The sequence below is a fragment of the Vulpes lagopus genome, chromosome X (assembly GCF_018345385.1).
Source record: "Vulpes lagopus strain Blue_001 chromosome X, ASM1834538v1, whole genome shotgun sequence".
NCBI lineage: Eukaryota > Metazoa > Chordata > Mammalia > Carnivora > Canidae > Vulpes > Vulpes lagopus.
In genome coordinates, this window is record NC_054848.1 from 51,140,141 (window position 1) to 51,148,589 (window position 8,449).

Below are 8,449 nucleotides of genomic sequence, written 5' to 3' on the forward strand. Positions count from 1 at the left end.
AATTTCCTTTATATCAGTGTTTCTCAAGCTGTGATTTATAACCCATTATGAAGTTGTGAAATTAATTTAGTTGGTGGAGTGGTACTAGCAGTTCCATAAATATATGTATATATATATGCATATATAATATATATATTCAATTGATATGTTTAATGCACATGTGTATATATTTAATTTATATTTATAATGTGCATATATTAAACTTACATACCTGTATATTCAGTTTACTTCATACATACACAAATATACATGACATCAGAGTGTATCACATTGGTTCTTAATAATGATTATTTTCAGGAAAGTTTAGTTTCTGCCATGCACACACATACAGACACAAATGCACACATATATGATTGTATCAAATAGTGATGCACTTATTCAGAAAAATTTCCAAAATATTGCTTTTAAACAGCCTTTTTTCCATGCTTCAGAGCTTACAAAGGCCCTTATTTGTTTCTCAAATATAAATTCTCTGAGTAGCATCCAATACTCATTTTTATTTTGTCCCCTCTCTACCAAAGTTATCTGTCTCTTTGGAGACTGATTGGGTTCCTTAATCTTGGCCTTCTCACCACACCACAGCACACACAAAAAACAATCACTTCTGTCTGTGAAGCCATCTTTGACCATTCATTTCTAACTGTTGACATTCACTTTTCTCCCCTTTTGTTTTTTAAAGATTTTATTTATTTATTCATGAGAGACACACAGAGAGAGGCAGAGACACAGACAGAGGGAGAAGCAGGCTCCCTGTGTGGAGCCCAATATGGGACTCTATCCAGGTAATCCAGGATCACACCCCAAGCTGAAGGCAGATGCTCAACCACTGAGCCACTCAGTGGTCCCTCCCCCTTCTCTATCTTATTTGACCATGATACCTATCTTTTATGCCAGGCAGCTTAATAATTAATAAACAGTGAGGATCTCAAAGCTGGAAGAGATTCTCTCCTAAGGTCAAGGTGCTCCAGAGATACTTGCATCCAAATCATTTGGGAAGTGTATTCCATATGCAGATTCTTAGGTCTTATGGCAATTCCTTGATCAGAATTTCTGGGATGGGGCCCAGGAACCTGTATCATTTTATGTGAGGCTCTTACACCCAATCAAGATTGAAAACTATGGGTCTAATTTGACCTACCACCCAGCCCAGTGACTGCTGTTTTCCTTGTTTTCCTAGGAAAAGCCAAGAGTCATTACAACCATTGGTGCTTCCTCCCCCTTTTCTGGCACTGCCCATCTAACCAGTAAGAGATTCCCATCTTGCAGATTTGTGAAGATTCAGAGCAGAATTTTTCCACCACATAGGAACAGAACTGAAAAAGTAATGACATATTCCCAGGACCACAGGAAGCTAAACATCACACTCCACTAGAATCTTGTGCTTATTCCTCTAGAATGGCCAGAGTAACCTCCATCTACTGTTATGCACCATGCAGTTCAAAATTACCACCTCAAAAAAAAAAATTACCACCTCAGTGATCACCAGAGCATCGGCTCAGCTATTTACATCTCAGCTAACTACTCTGAGCTTGAGTTTCCCCATCTAGAAAACAATGTTGCTAATGGTATTGACTTCACAGGGTTGATATAAAAATTAAATGAGGCAATGAACAGAAAATTGGCTGACATACAGAAGAGACTTGATAAATAGTAGCTGTTCTTTTTTTTTTTTTTTTAGTAGCTGTTCTTATTTTCTCCACAGTCTCTCTGGTTCCAAATGGCTTTCAACTGCTTTTTTTTTTTTTTTTTTTTAATCAAGCAGTTCAAGCAGACAATTTTTTTCAGACATTTTTTTTTAAAGTAGGCTCCATGCCCAATGTGGAGCCCAGTGCAAGGCTTGAAGTCATGACTCTGAGATCCAGACCTGAGCTGATATCAAGAGTCAGATACTCAACGAACTGAGCCATCCAGGCACTCCATCAGGCAGACTGATTCTAAGATCTTTTGACTACTGGATTCTATGAATGTTGAATATATTAAACCTCTATATAGCCAGTCCTCTGACAGCAACAAAGTCTGATGACTCAGATGAGGCTAGAGATAAAGCTGGGGAAAAAGCAGAGGCTGATCACCAAGGACTCTTGGTCTTCCTTGCATGGGAAGCCTTCTGAAGTGATGTAGTCATAGAACAGACTTGAGAGACAATTTGGGGGACTGAAGCCTAGATCAGAAGATCTGGGGGAGACTTTCCAAAGCCCTGTTCAAAGCTATTTCCAGGTACAGGAATGCAGTGTGAACTAGAGGCTGGGCAACAAAACAGGCATGGGCTGGAGGAAGACAGGCAGGTCCTGGAGAGGAGTGAGAGGCCAGTGACCTGACACGAGGTAGAAAAGAAACCCTTGCTAAGAGGCCTAAGGGGGCATAGTGTTCACTTCCTCTCAATGTGTGCAGGATAGAGGGTGATGGCAGGGCTGGACACAGGTTCCAGATTAAGGACAAGTATAAGAACTCAGGCATGAGGGCCACAAAATCCAAACGCCCTCAATCACCAGAGCCTAGTCATCTGGCAGACCCCAGAGCAATGGCTTTCAAACACCATAGAGGAACCTCTGGGGCTTTGGGTAGTGTGTGGTGAGTGGGCAAGACACTCCTCTATTATACATACATACATACATACATACATACATACATACATACATAAAAAAACACACAGACAGAGGCACCAGAATGGCTCAATATTTGCTTCAAATATTGGGGGTCTTATAAGATTTTGTTTGAAGAAAGAATAAATTACTCTGATTTAAAGTGAAGATGTTAAAAGGACATTCACCATGGTACAGACTAGGTCCCAAAAGGGGAAGAGATTTGCAAAAGTTTCTATGGGACAAAAGCCAGAACAGGAGATCACCCTGCCTCACTACCAGGCTGGTGCTTTTACCCCTCCTCAACACCGGCCTCAGTAAGTATTAATCAATCAACCCTCAACGAGCTATTTCCAAAAGTGGGATTAAAATTACTTAGGAACATTTGTTAGAGATACACATCCACAGGTCATCCAAGACCTCCTGAATTGTAACCTGAGTCTGAAAGCCCAAGAATCTGGATCTGTATCTATCTTCCCAGGTGATACTGATGCACTACACCCTCAAGTTTGAGAAACATCATTATATTTAATGTGGAAATCTGGTTCCACACTAATAATACTAAGGCAGCTTCTCTTTGTATATATAGCTCTATTGGCAAAAATAGTTACTACTCCTTGCCCACTCTTTCCAGGGACATTGTTTACTGCCTAAAAGTCATTTATTATAAGATAAAGTATCTTCTTGTTCTGAATTGGCTAACTGGGTCTCTTAGACTCAGTCTGCTTCTTCAGTCCTGTGAAAGCCCTCTCAAGGTCTAAGTCCCTGTCCATCAGAATCTTCTTCAGGCAGAGCACTCCCATCTTCTTCAGCTGTCCTTTATGGAACCTAACCTCCAGGTTTCTCTCCAATCTCCTCACTACCTCTGGACACATCTTAATGTAATTGCAATCCTATTACTAATAATATTAATATTATCAATATTAAAGGGCCCAAGCTTGGCATGCATAATAAGTGAGGGTCTGTTCAGTAGAGACAGACTCTGAATGCTGTCTGACACTGAGATTCTCATCACAGTCTAGTTTATACATGCTGCCTTGACTCACCCAACAGTCCACCAAGATGTCACAACTTTGAATAACTTAATTTCAGTAAGGTATTAGTTAACATCTGCTTGCGTGCTGTCTACTAATCCTGTCGAGGGACAAAATAATATTAATACTGTATAGTTTTTATAACTATCATAGGAAATTTTATTTGCATTATTGACAAAGATTTCTGAAAATGGGAAATCTTGTCTGAATTGCAACCTTTCCATGGTAAAATATTGTACTTTATCCTTCCTAAATATTTATTTTGGGAGGTATGTAGTTCTGCAAGCTCCCATACTTGCATCAATTAATGTACCCATCACCACAATCAGAATAAAGCACAGTTTTAATGACCCCAAGTTATGCCCTTACACTGTCCATCACAGTTTCACTCCCACCATTCCTAACCTCTGGCAACCACTTATCTGTTCTCTGTTCCTATGGTTTTACTTTTACTAAAATGACATGTATATGGAGTAATAAAGTAAGTAGGCTTTTCTTATTCAAGTGTAAATAACATACAGAATGATATTATTTTCAGGTGTATGATATAATGATTCAACAAATACATTACTCAGTGCTCATCATGGTAAGTATACTCTTAATCCCCTTCCCCTATTTCATCTGTCTGCCCACCTACCTCCAAGCCTTTTGTCTCTGTCTCCTTTCACTTAGCATAATGTATTTGCAAATCCATCCATTTTGCCACATGTATCAGTAGTTGGTTCTTTTACATTCTTGGGTAGCATTCCATAGCAAGGATGTATCACAGTTTGTTCCTTCAACTATTGATGGACATTTGGGTCACTTCAGGGTTTTGGTGATTTTGAATAGAGCTATTATAAATATCCACATACAGATTTTCAGGTTAATATAGCTTTTTAATTCTTTAGATTAAATAGCTAGAAGTGGGTCACATGGTAAGTGTATTTTTAACTTTTTAAGAAACTGCCAAACTGTCTTCCAAAGTGGTTGTATTATTTTAAATTCATACTACATCATTTGGGTTTGACAAATCAGTTTTGCTTTTATTTTATCACCTTTACTGGTTAGAATTCAAGAGCTTCATCTTTATATGTTTCACAGCATCCAGGTTAAGACCATATATAAAGCAAGTGGTTGTTTGGTATCATTTTTAGCTATGTGGGTTTTTTCCACTTTACACACATGCTGTTTTAAAATCCATTCTGCATAATAGATACCTTGTCACTTGTAGAATAAAAGGCAAATGCTTTAGGGTCATATTTAAAGTATTCCATAAGCTGGTCCTTGCATTTCTTTCACAGCCTCATCACCACATATCATAGTCCATCGTGCAGCAACACCAGAAAACTTTAGTCTATTCCCTTTACCTGTAATGTACCCTTATTTTATACTAACCCTACTATAAATAATGACAATTACAATTACTAATTATCTATTATAGGCCAATCTGTGGTATTTTATATCATAGTTAATCCTCATGATATTTTATATCACCTTAAGTTTACAGATTTAGAAATGGGAGTTCAGATAAACAAAGTAATTTGCCCAAGGTCAGTCAACTTGTAAGTAATTTCTAGAGCTGGAAATCAAACAAAAAAAAAGTAAGATAGATCCCCAAATCCTTATACTGGCATTCCAGGATATTCATAATCTTCTTCCAGCCAACGTAGAAAGGTAAAGTGGAGGTTGTGAGCATAGGTTTTGTCTAGTTACGAACTTCCATGTTTAAACCTTGGCTCTGTTGCTTACTGGCTGTGGGCTTTTGAGCAAGTTACTTAATTTCCCTAGGCTTCAGTTTTTGATCTGTCAAATGCAGATGAAGATAACACTAACCTTAACCTCATAGATTTTTTGTGAGGATTAAATAAATTAATTCATATTAAATTCTAAGTACTGTGCATAGCCTATAGTAAGTGATCCACAAATACTATCAATATTACTTTCTGTCTTCATCTTCTCTCGCTAGCATCACTACACACAGTGTTCTGCATTGTCCTGGCTGTGAACTTATCAATGCTGTTCCCTGCACTTCATCTGTATATAAAGAGATCCAATTCATTTTCCCTGGCTCAGTCCAAATGCTACCTCCTCTGTGTATCCTTCTTGGATTCTTGTAGTTAGAACACTAACCACCCCACTCAGGACTCTCAGAGTAACTTATTTGTACCTGTCTCATTATACTGTTTATCAATTTTTGCCTTTGATTAACATGTGTAAGTGTGTGTCTCTTCCATTCCTCCTTATTTTCAAGGACAGCAAATTATTATTTTAATTATCATTCACAGTGTGTAGCACAATACATGACGCAAGTTCTTTAAGTGAAGTAATTGCTGTTGAAATGTATTCATCTTTTTCTTGTTACTTTTAGTAGTGCCAACTGCAGCTTGGAAAAAGCTGATGGAAGCTTCACTCTGAAGTTAATCTAGTCATGGCTTTCATATCCTCTTTGCACCTACTTTCTTTTTGTATTAATATTTTTCACGTGGGCATCTTTTTATTTTATTATTTTATTTTATTTTATTTTTAATTTCTTTTTATTGGAGTTCAATTTGCCAACATATAGCATAACACCCAGTGCTCATCCCATCAAGTCATGTGGGCATCTTTTAAACAAAGCCCTGCAGGTAGAGTTGGCAAGAATAGACCTGCCCCAGGAAAACCATCTTACAATTAGCAGTTTTTGTTCGATTTGGGTTCTACTTTTCTAGGGGGAGTTGAGAGTGAGAGTGAAATTAGAGGAGCACATCTAATTTCTTGACACTGATTCTGAAGACACCAGGTACCCCAACCAATTGCACAGAGCTGGAGCTCTCCAGAGTTTTAGAATTTGGAGTAGCTTCCAAGTTGGCTCTATTTGGTTTCATCCAGGTCCAAACAATATACTCCAAAACTTAAGTACAAGTAATGCCCAGCTTTCTGCCTCTTGTGAGGATGCAGACAGGAGTCTCCCAGAATGATCTAGCCTCTGGTATCTGTTTTGGAGTGCATTGGGAGAATTGGTGGGGAGTATGGATAGACAGAACTAAGAATGAAAAGTAATTTGGACTGGGATGCCTGGGTGGTTCAGCGGTTGAGCATCTTCCTTTGGCTTAGGGCGTGATCCCGGGGTCCTGGGATTGAGTCCCTTATTGGGTTCCCCGCAGGAAGCCTCTTCCCTCTGCCTATGCCTCTGCCTCTCTCTCTCTCTCTCTCTCTCTCTCTCTCTGTGTGTGTGTGTGTGTGTGTGTGTGTGTCTATCATGAATACATAAACAATTTTTTAAAATAAAGAAATGTAATTTGGACTAACAGAATTTGTAGTTATTTACCCCAAAAATATTGGGGGTGAGCTCAACAGGAAAGCTATTATTTCTTGAACCAATACATCCATTTGTTCCTCTATCTCTATGGGGTAGAAAAAGCCTTTGAGCTTTAGATTTGTGAGTATATTGACCTTCACACCTTTCCTTTGCTATTACCTCCTAATTTCCTAGTCAGTCCTCATCATTTGTTGTATGCATTGGCACCTCACTGTCTTCTTCCCTGCCACCACCTTGGATGACTTCAGAATTCTGAAAGAAGTCCCAGATTACATCTGGGCTCTGCAGTCCTTTGACATACTCATCTGTACTCTTTTTGTCCTCCATCTTTCCTCAGCTACCCTGGCTATTGTCAGCACCCAAAACTGCTCCACTCTTAAAATATTAAATTGAAATAGATGATTACTACCTCACATCCTTCCAGTCTTCCCTTCAGTTACTCCCAGACAACCCTTCTGCATTCTGCCTATCTAAGCAGTTCCCTGTTATCATACAATCTTGTTTATGGTGTCTCCAAAAGAAAGGATCCAGATCCTTAGTCCTTTCCATTTTCTGTTTTCACCTTATAGTTTAGCAGGAGTTCATATTACCAATGGTTTTCTTTCTCAGCCTGGGAAAGTACATGTAGGTCAAACCACCAAGATCATGCCCTGTCAGCCCATTGCTCTCTATAGGGTTGTTATCTTAAAATTAACCAATAATTAGGTTAACTAGAACCCCAGTATCAGCACTAGGGATAGAGTATGTGAGTGTAATAGTAGTCTTGCTAGGTTATTGTGTGTAGTGAGTGGAGTGGGCAATTATAAGGGTTGTGGGAGAATCTGCTTTGGAGGCATTGGGACTCTAAGCATATGATATTTTTTTTTTTATTAACTTTTATTGGTGTTTAATTTACCAACATACAGAAAAACACCCAGTGCTCATCCCGTCAAGTGTCCACCTCAGTGCCCGTCACCCATTCCCCTCCCACACCCGCCCTCCTCCCCTTCCACCACCCCTAGTTCGTTTCCCCGAGTTAGGAGTCTTTATGTTCTGTCTCCCTTCCTGATATTTCCCAACATTTCTTTTCCCTTCCTTTATATTCCCTTTCACTATTATTCATATTCCCCAAATGAATGAGAACATACACTGTTTGTCCTTCTCCGATTGACTTATTTCACTCAGCATAATACCCTCCAGTTCCATCCACGTTGAAGCAAATGGTGGGTATTTGTCGTTTCTAATTGCTGAGTAATATTCCATTGTATACATAAACCACATCTTCTTTATCCATTCATCTTTCGATGGACACCGAGGCTCCTTCCACAGTTTGGCTATTGTGGACATTGCTGATAGAAACATCGGGGTGCAGGTGTCCCGACGTTTCATTGCATCTGAATCTTTGGGGTAAATCCCCAACAGTGCAATTGCTGGGTCGTAGGGCAGGTCTATTTTTAACTCTTTGAGGAACCTCCACACAGTTTTCCAGAGTGGCTGCACCAGTTCACATTCCCACCAACAGTGTAAGAGGGTTCCCTTTTCTCCGCATCCTCTCCAACATTTGTTGTTTCCTG